We start from the raw sequence: 10,622 nt of genomic DNA, 5'->3' as shown, positions 1-10,622 counted from the left end.
AGGACCGCCACGGCCTGCCTGCAGCGTGTGTGTGAGTGTGTGTGTGTGTGTGTGTGTTGTTTTTAATAAAAGACACTGTGGAGATGATAATATGTTGGCTTAAGTTCAGTTTTAAAAATAAGCAGTTTTTCAGCTCATAATCTAAATGACTCTCCAAAAATGAACAAACTTGATGAAAATCCATAACGAAGGACTCACAAGCAGAGCCTGTCCTGCACATACATGTGAGGCCCCAAGGGGAGCACCAAAGTGCTTTGCAAAGCAGATCTACAGAAAAGTCAGCGTCTTCCACACCCAGGAGATGTATGTACTGTGAGAACACAAAGATGCTTCCCGCTGGCCTTGGCAGAGGAGGACATCCGTTCTTATTCCCATGACACTGGGTAATGGGAGTTGTTAGCTGTCACAGGGGCCAACGCAGGGACCAACCCCGGTCCTGAGCCAAATGGCTGCTATGGATAAGAAGGACAAAACAGCTAAGGAAACTTACACAATCCATGTTCCCGAGAGGTGTAGGAAAAATGGCACTCACCTAACCAGGTAACCTGAATGAGTTACATTTCCTGATCAGTAAAATGATGACAAAAGTAGTAACAACTACAATGATGACCTTACAAGGCTTTGGGAAATTTTAAATTTAAAGAAAATCTGTCTGTGGGGGTGGTGGTGTGTGTATTTTATATACAACTATGTTATATATACTATATATATGCTACATACATAGAAAGCACTTAGTACAGCATTCATGCAATGATTGATTCATTCATTCATCAAACACACAATAAATGCTGGTTTCCTAGGTTTTCTTCTATTCCTCCCTCCTTCCTTATCTCAATCCAATTTTTGTCCCAATGCTTGGGACAGCTCTGAAATGCCTTTTTCTACTAACCTGTCTCACAATGGTCTAATCCCAGCTCACATTCCCTATTAGTGGGTGAACAACCCAACGCTTGGCTAGTGAATTCTGCTTCACAACGACAGGAAGAGCCGACATCGAAGGATCAAAACATGACGTCGCTATGAACACTTGGGTCAAACGGAACCCCTTCCCAGGAAAAGTTCTGGGAAGGGCTGGGAGCCCCGAGACCACCAGTGCCTGTGAAGAGCTGCTCCTGGGAAAAGATCCGCCAGCGCTGTGGTGAGCTCCAAGTGAGGAAGTTTCAATCCGATGGCTTATTCAAACCTACTGGGAGGGACAAAAAGCAAGAGTGAAAAGCATCGTGACGGGTCCTGGGCTTCCTGATTTCACCAGCTAACCACTGGTGTGCGGCTTTGCCTTTGGTTTTTGCTTTGGGCCACAAAGCTGGGTTTCGATTCCTCCATGATACGGTAACTGTTTTTGTGGGAGATTATGGTCATTTGGGGGTGGGGGGGGAAGGAGGGCTACCATGTGTACAGGGTAGTTGTGGTAAGAAGCCATTTTATTTTAGATCTGGCAAGTGCGTCTGCATTTCATGGTTCTGTAGTTTCTGTATGGTCTGTGTTTTCCTGGATTATAGTTTAAAGTCTCTGGAGCTATCTGTGTGAAGAGCAATTAAACGTATCTATTTATCATCAAGAAAAAAGAAAAGAAAGTTACTTTTTGGAAAAGAGCAGTGGGGGTGGTGGTCTGGGGTGACTTGGAATCCTAGACGTAAATGTGCGTCGCTTAAAACACTGAGCTACAGACTAACATTGGACAGAGAGGTCAGTGACGCATGTTAGCAGGCCTGAAACATCCTCTGGTGTATGTGAAAAACATGTTCATTATAAAAGTGATGTATCATTTAAGATGACGTTGGCTGCATGGAACAGAAATCCAATCCACGTTTCTATTTCTCACAGACAAGCCACCCAGAGCTAGAATGAGTACCCTAGAAAGTCACCTGGGGCCAGTCTTCCTGGCCTTGTCCCTCACCATCCTCAGCAGGTGGGTTTGCCCTCATGGTGAGAATATGGTTACCTCACCCACAGGATCCCAGCCACATTCGAGGAACAAGAAAGGAGAAAGGTGAAACGACACTTAACAGCGAGGCCACCACTTCAGAAAATATTAGCTGTCTCAGTAGTAGTTCCGCTTTCTGCCTCACGCAGCCAGCTACCAGGAAATGTGTTCCCACTGCTCCCAACGATTGGGTTCCATTAGTAAAAAAAGGAGAAATGCTTTTGGATAGTAATTACTGTGTCATCCATGAGTGGCATTTCAAATAAAGGATGAAAGGCTGGATTCTTCAAAGCATAGGGTTAAGACATCTGGCTAAGCATTGGAGGGAAAAAACCTAATTAGAGCTCTACCTCACATATTACAGAAATAAAAATTCCATGTGGATAAAAAATTGTAATTACCAGGATAAATCATGGGTAATATTCATGTATTCATGCAGTGGGGATGCCTTTCTAAGCCCAAAGCCATGTACAGAACCCATAAAGGAAAAGATGGATAGATTCGGTTACCGAAATGTTGGAATGTTTTTTGCTATAACTTCTATGCAACAAAATATCCATGAACATAATTCAACAACAAACTATTTACTAACAAGGATGTTTTCAATATATACTACAAAGGGTAAATATCCTTAATATAAGATTTGATAAGAAAAGAATTAGTCCAATAAATGGCAAAGGTTCATTAACACAATTTGGAAGAGAAGATAAAATTAACCAATCGATACATGAAAATATGCTGAACTTCATTCTTAAGCAGAGGAACGCAAACTGACAACAAGTTACCGTGTTTTACTCATAAAACTGTCAACTATTTAAAAAATCTGATTCTACTTGGTGATTGAGGTGATGGGTGATGTAGGACATGAACATATATAAATACTAGGAGAAAAACTGTAACTGTTTTTCAGTGGGCAATATAACAGTATATATAGACAAATATGTACATACACACACACGAGGTCTGACAATTAAGTTCACAAACTTGTTGCAATGATGTTGCTAACCTCTTTTGGTATCAGAGGGATTATTCATTTTTAATTTGTACCAACTGGACAAACAGTTCACCAAGTTTGCTATTTGGAAGTGCTGAAAAGGCTGCATGAAAAAGTTAGATGACCTGAACTTTTCACCAACAATTCATGACTCTTGCATCACGACAATGTAATAGCTCACATGGCACTGTCTGTGTGGGACTTTTTAGCCAGTAAACAAATAACTGTATTGGAACACCCTCCCTACTCACCTGATATGGCTCCCAATGACTTCTTTTTTTACCCAAAGATAAAGGAAATATTGAAAGGAAGACATTTTGATAACATTCAGGACATCTAGGGTAATATGACAGCTCTGATGGCCATTCCAGAAAAAGAATTCCAAAATTGCTTTGAAGGGTGGACTAGGCGCTGGCATCAGTGCATAGCTTCCCAAGGGGGGTACTTCAAAAGTGACCAGAGTGATATTCAGCAATGAGGTATGTAGCACGTTTTCTAGCATGAGTTTGCGAACTTAATTGTCTGACCTTCGTGTGTGTGTGTGTGTGTGTGTGTGTGTGTGTGTGTGTGTGTACAGGAACATATATCAATATCTTTACCTTAAATACTACTGCTAATGTTTTATTCTCTGGAAGTTTTAGAGATCTGTGAAGGTTTAGCTATGAAATTTTTATCACAATATTACTTAGAGTGAAATTTGGAGACGCATAAAAGTTCACAGTAGGAGATTGATTAAATAAATTTTGTTACACAAAAAGACTTTATTCTATCATTACTAATTATGCTAAACATGAAATCTTGTGGTATGGAAATACTCTCCTGATATATTAAAAGGAACATACAAGTTAACAAACATTAAAAAGAGATTGACAGGGAGACGAGGAAGATAGAGACACGCAAAGAAAAAGATTCAGATGGATACACACTAATTAAATATAGCTATGTGAAGGGATTCTGGGTGTGTTTTATTTCGTTTTTCACTATCTGTACTCTTTTACAATTAATATGCGATGTTTGTAACAACAGCAAAAAGCAATAAAATGTATTCTCTCAGCCGTGAACAGCATTACACCAAAATATTCGCAATGATTGTCTCTGGCTGAGAGGACCGTGAGGCCCTTTGTTTGCATTTTCATTTAAAACTTTTCTGTATTTCCCTTTAACACATGGGCATACAAACAAATGCTGTTAAACAAATGCTTTAAAACAAAACAGACCAGCACTGAGCTGCTCTCTGTTGTCCTTTGTAATAGAGCCCAAGATTCATTAGGAGGTGCCTGAGCTTCTCCATCACCCGGCCCTGGCTCACCACAACCAGCTCACCTACTGTCTCCTCTACCACCGTCCAGGGCTGAACAGAATGACGTTCACATCTCTGAAGAGAGCCACGCTCACACTCCCCTTTGGTTTCCTCCTGCCTGCATGCCCCTTCCTGGCTTCTCGAAACTCCTACTGGAAAACGCCTCTGACCCATCCCACCCTCACCCAGTCCATGCAGCTGGGTGGGTCACATGCCCCCTGCATACCCACATCATTCTGTTTGCTGGTCTTTCTCCCTCACTGGCTTCTAAGTTTCTGAAAGGAAGTACTTAATGAATAATCAATAATTATCGTTGCCAAAAGAGGTAGTGAAAAGTAAGAGAGAAACAGAACCAGCCTCCATGTATCAGAACCGGCTGTGGACATCTCATTCTCATTGAATCCTAACCAAGATTTTGTGAGGCAGGTATGTATTATCATTGAGCCCCTTTTCCAGATGAGACCAAGGGCCAAAGAATTAAGGAATTTGGATCGCCCTCAGCAGCCCCCAGCACACAGGAAGTGCTAATAGTTACAGAATAAAAGAACACACATAGACTAGGGCCATTTCTCTAAAGGCAAAACTAAGTGAAGAATTGAGTTAATTATCTGGATAATTAAAGCACAATGCACCTTGCCATGAGGATGAGGTTGAGAGTAGAAATAGGAACAGATTGTTGATTTTTTCCTTTTTCTCCTGGGTTATTTCAGGTGTCTACGTGGAGTGCCTGGATTCGTCTGCACACAGAAACTCCTTGAGAATTTTTATAGGTTGAACCAAACCATGACAATGAAATAAACCCTTCTAGGCAGGAAGGCAGAACTGGACATGAAAGGTGATTTCTCTACACTATTTGGCCTGTGTAGAAAAAACCATGATGAGCTTCTAGAAAATGCATTATTGGTATAATGTAATAAGGTGAGCTTTCTTTTTTCTTTTCAAATAATGGCTTATTTTGTATTAACCGTGGTATAAAACATTGACGGTAAAGGTTGTTTTTCAGCACAAGTGAATTGTATTTGATTTCATATCCTGCCTTTTCCATCTATTTCAATAGCTCTCATGTTTTGTCAATGAGGCTTTATTCATGTCGTTATTGGATTTCTAGTTCGGCATGGATTCAGTGAATTCAAGAGATTTTTCTTTCCGAATCACATCCTTTGTTTCCTATGTTTTCTTTGATTTCCAAGTGATTCCTGGTCAATTCATGCTCATCTCCATATTTCATTTCCTGCTACAAAAAAAAAAAAAAGATACTCTAATTGTGCTACAGTTGCGAAAAAAGATTTTTGTGAATAATTAAATATTTTGTTTTTGAAAAGGGCAGCCTCTACGTAATGTCTTGAAAAATATTAAAATCCACAGCCCTTATTGTATATGCAAATCCCCACTGCATGCCCAATTTTTGTTGAAGCACCAGGACAAACAAAACTCAAAATCCAATTAAAGGAATTTTATTTAGAATTAGAGGAGAAAGGTTAATTAGGGCTTGATAGAAAATGTTTAAGTCTACATTACACCAACATAAATGGTCTTCCCCAGATACATTTGATACACATAATTTATGTGTTGTCTAGTTAGCATTCAGTTGGCACTAACTTATAAATGATACTGAGCGAATATCCACTTTCTTCCTGTCTCTGATGAAAGTCTCTTGTGTGCCAGGCACTGGGCTACACGCGGTCTCTGTTCTCTCGGCACTTGTGGTCTAGGAGGAAGACAGATCAAATCACATGAATGAATGTATCACTGCAAACCAAGGTGAGTGTCCTAAAGAAAAGAAGCACAGTCACAGGAGCTTCTCTGGGCCAGGACAGGCCAAGGCTATACCTTCCAAACCTTTGAATCACGGTCTCCGGCAAGTCAGTGGGATTCCCGCCCTGCCTGACATCGCATTGAAATATTTTCCCTGCTAAACACTTAAGGCAAAAAAACTTGCTAGACCTCACCTGGCCTGAATTTTGAAATTCAGTTAGAAATTCTTCTGTTTCTATTCTTGACACCGTAGCACATCATTGTTTCAGATTTGATGTAAAAAGTTCCATCTTGGAGGTGGCTTCCCACCGACCAAGGCTTCATTTAGAATGTGAGGTCCAATGTGTTCGAGTATTCACAGCAATGCAGGGCGTGGGAAAAACACAGGGGAGAATCCTAGGGCGTGTGGCAATGGCCAGGCCCCGTGGGCACGCACAGGGGCTTTAGCAGCAGTGCACGGGGTTCCCTGGACAGCTCTGACCCGTTTCACCATGGCTCACAAACAAATTCCTTTGTATCACCCTCCCCCCAAAAAAAAAGCTTCCATATCAAATGTATACACTTAATTAGAAACATTAGGAAAAGAGTGATAAAGCAAGGTCTTGAGTCCATCCAGGAATACTCAAAGCCAGGGGAGGAACTGAATGAGTGGAATGAAAAATTGGCGTTTTGGCAAATATGCGTGGTCAGGCTAGGCATTGGACTTGGGAGTGACCATTTGGGTTCAAGGATTAATGAGTTCCTGTTAGAAACAGGAACTGAGGTGGTTGATGACTTCACCTGGGATAAGTATTCTCTTCCCAAATTGCAGAAAAATACATCAGAAAGTTAAGTCACTTGTCCAAGGTCACTTGGCTTCTAAGGGGCAGATTAAATTCAAAGTCATTCATTCAGGGTTCTTTTCCCACCATCATTTTAGGAGAAAATGTTGAAATTAAAGATGTGATGAAAAATCTAGAGTTCATCTTGTGACCGCCAAAAAGGCTCACAGAGAGGATCCTGGGTGGTGAATAAACGGTCCTATGTCCCATCACAGCAGGGCCACCAACATTATAGGAATCAGGGCAAGCCATCCTTTTTTACAGAAAAGCAATTATTTCTAGGGCTACAAACAAGGCCCTTACAACACCAAAGGCGTGATCCACAAAAGAAATAATTGATAAGCTGGACTTCATTCAAATTAAAAACTTCTGCTTTGTGAAAGATACTCAGGAGAATAAGAAGACAATTCATAGACTGGGAAAAAATATTTGCAAAAGATACATCTGATAAAGGACTGTTATCCAAAATATACATAGAACTCTTAAAACTCAATAATAAGAAAACAGCTCAGTTAAAAAGACCTTAACAGATACCACACCAAAAAAGATACACAGATGGCAAATAAGTACATGAAAAGATGGTCCACATCATATGTCATCAGGGAAATTGCAAATTAAAACAATGAGAAACTACTACACACCTATTTAGAATGGCCAAAATCCAGACCACTGTCCACACCAGATGCTTCGAGCAAGGGAAGCAACAGGAACTCTCGTCTGTCACTGGTGGGAATGAAAAAGGTCCAGCCCCTCTGGAATACAATTTGGTGGTTACTTACAAAACTAAACGTACTCCTACCATATGATCCAGGAATCAAACTCCTTGGTATTTACCCAAAGGAGTTGTAAACATGTCCACATAAAAATCTGTACATGGATGTTTATAGCAGCTTTATTCATAATCGCCAAAACTTGGAATCAACCAGGATGTCCTTCAGTAGGTGATGGATAAATAAACTGTGGTCCATCCAGACAACAGAATGTTATTTTGTGCTAAAAGGACATGAGCTACCAAGCCATGAAAAGACCTGGAAGAACCTTAAATGTGCATTACTAAGTGAAAGAAACCAATCTGAAAGCTACAAACTGTGTGATCCTAACAATACAAACAAAACTATAAGGACAATAAAAGATCAGTGGTTGTCAGGTGTGAGGGGGGAGGGAGAGATGAATAGATGGAGGATTTTTAGGGCAGTGAAACTGCCTTGTATGATAACACAATGGTGGATACATGTCAGTATACATTTGTCAAAACCTATAGAATGAACAACACCAAGAGAGAACTGTAATGTAAACTGTGGTGGACTTTGGGTGATTATGACGTGTCAATGTAGGTCCATCGATGGGGGTAACAAATGGACCCCTCTGGTGGGGGTCATTGAGAGTGGGGGAGGCCATGCAGGTGTCGGGGTGGCGGCATCTGGGAACTCTCTGTACCCTCCTGTCAACTTTTCTGTGAACCTAAAACTACTTTAAAAATAAAGTCTTTAAAAAATAGAAGAAAAAACGCCTGTATAACAGTTTACTTCATCCATTTCTCCAGCTGATAGTCTCTGATCTAGAACCCAGTTAGATGGGAGATGATTTCATTTTTTTTTTTTTTTTTTCCTCAAAGAAATCCTATGGTCTGCTCCTTTGCTCTCCCATCTCTTTTCTAGTCTTTATTCTGATTTCTGTAATAATGTGAGTTACATTTTGACAAGTATGAGTTTATCTTTATTCTTCTGTCTCCTAGAAACATATTATCAGTAGTGTAATAACAACTTAGTATTGGGGAAAGGGGAATTTGTAGCAACTTGTAAAAAAGACACACATGTAAATACTTACAGTTAAGTAGTTTCCAAGCAATTTAGTACATCCAGGGAGAGCTTGAATCCTCACCACAACTCTATACATCTATACTATTATCTCCACTTTCCATATGGATAAGCAGAGTCAAAATCAAGGTCATACAGCTCATGTACCCATAGAATATTTTGCCTGAAGTAATTGCACTGTAATATTTAAATCTGCTCCAATGGGAAGAGTCGCTCAGCAGTGCCATGAAATGATGCAATTAGGGGATCAATTGGAGGTTTGGAGTCAATCTTCCCCTGATGCCACACTGCTCCTGCAGGCGGACGCAGAGGCTGGATCCACCAGGACAGCAGAGGAGGGAGTGGGTGTGCGTTGCAAGTCATTTCTAGGTAACAAGCAATAGCTAAGGGCGATGTAAAGGCAAGAAGGGACATTCATCCATAATGAGGCCAGAAAGAAATGGATCAGAGTCCCCGGAAGTGGGCCGTTGGGCCTGCTGGTTAAAGGCCACGCCAGTCACAGTCTTCAGCACCTGGATGTTTATATCACAACCTCTCGCGTAGCCTTCAGAGCTCATCAAATAGGTCCGTGGTGTTTCCATCAAATTGTATGTGGCTCTCACCACAGAATAAGGGCTAACTCCTCCTAGCTGCAGATCTGATTACCAGCTTCCTAAGGGCCTCAGTTCAAGTATCCCTTGCAGGCATTGTTCATGCCTCTCAAGGGGCCGACTCCCAGAAGATGCCACCTGGTGGTCACTGTGGATTTGCTCATCATCATGATATTGGGAAAGGCTGAATTGCTCTGTCTAATGGGGGAGGAGATTATTGTAATGGGATAGAAGAGAAGGGAGGAGAGGCAAGCCAGTGGGTGATGTCGGAGGAGAGGAAAAGGAGGCTGGTGTCCAGCGGCCATACGGCCAGGAGGTGACTCCATTGATGGATTCTTAGCAGACAATCTAAGACAGATGCAGGAGCCTGGGAGACGGCACAGCTGACACAGGTAAGACATTTCCATCGGGCATTCGTTTTGTTACTCAGAGTTGAGAGTCTGATGTCCCAAAGGGGGGGGGGGCAGGGAGAAGAAGAAGAAAGAGAGAAAGAAAAAGAAAGGGGGGAGCGGGACTCTCCCGGTCCTCAGGGTCCTTTCATTTGTCTTTGGATGTGCAGAAAGTTGGGTTTGAACCTGAGTCTCTCTGACCTCAAAGCCCTTCATTGTCTGCTAATGTGTAAGTGTGCAACAAAACCTCGGTTTCTAAGTCAGCCTGCCACAGAAACTCATTCTGTGCTGATTTCAAAACTAGCGGAAACTTGAATAGTTCCCCGTGACACAAGGAAAACACCCAAACTCCCAGAAAGGCTTTCAGGGCCTCCCACCAAAGCGCTCCAGGTCACTGGTGTAATGTTACTTTCCACTTCCAGAAACAATCCGGTCTGCAACACCTTGAGTTGTGTTGTCAGTTGTCCCCCTTCCCCCGATTCTCGTCTGTACTTCTCTCTGTCCTTCTGTCACTGTCTCATGTCTGAGGTCTTTAGCCATCGGTACATCGCTCCAGAGACATGGCACATAACTGGTTCCCAATGAAGACTGAGTACATTAAATTTAAAGATGATGGGTCTATAATTTTATTTCCAGCTAACCTTGATGATTTGGCTTAACAGACAGTTCCCTCTAGAGGTTTCTCCTGGAAGATAGGAAAAAATCACCTTTCAGTGTTCTAACACAGAATTCAAAGGCAGCAAACCTAGCCTGGCTCTCTTGTAAGTGGCTCCTGGTACCTGATTTAGAAGGTTTCTGTGCTCAAGTTATGTGTTTACATTAGCACCAATGAGGAGGACGGAATGATGCTGGACAAAGAAAGTCCCACTGATTTTTGTCTCATGCACCTGAGCTCATCAGCTGTCCCCGGGTGCCAGCCATACCCAGTGCAACAAAAACAAGAGGCCTGAGATGGTTGAGCTGAGCCCCAAGGGCTGAGGGGGCTCGGTAGTGCTTCTGGGAGATGCACCTTCTTAGATGCCATTGGAATTT

At 41.8% G+C, this 10,622-nt stretch overlaps 1 long non-coding RNA gene across 1 annotated transcript; it reads left to right on the top strand.

Moving 5' to 3' along the window:
* The first annotated feature begins 1,411 nt into the window (after positions 1-1,411).
* On the top strand, positions 1,412-8,249 carry LOC141573224 (uncharacterized). Its single transcript, XR_012498933.1, has 3 exons — positions 1,412-5,136; positions 5,884-5,979; positions 6,893-8,249. It is a non-coding gene; the product is annotated as an uncharacterized LOC141573224 (long non-coding RNA).
* The last annotated feature ends 2,373 nt before the right edge of the window (positions 8,250-10,622 follow it).

This window comes from Rhinolophus sinicus, linkage group LG09 (assembly GCF_036562045.2).
Source record: "Rhinolophus sinicus isolate RSC01 linkage group LG09, ASM3656204v1, whole genome shotgun sequence".
Classification (NCBI taxonomy): domain Eukaryota; kingdom Metazoa; phylum Chordata; class Mammalia; order Chiroptera; family Rhinolophidae; genus Rhinolophus; species Rhinolophus sinicus.
Note: the sequence above shows the minus strand (reverse complement) of the source record. Positions and strands in the feature narration are given on the sequence as shown.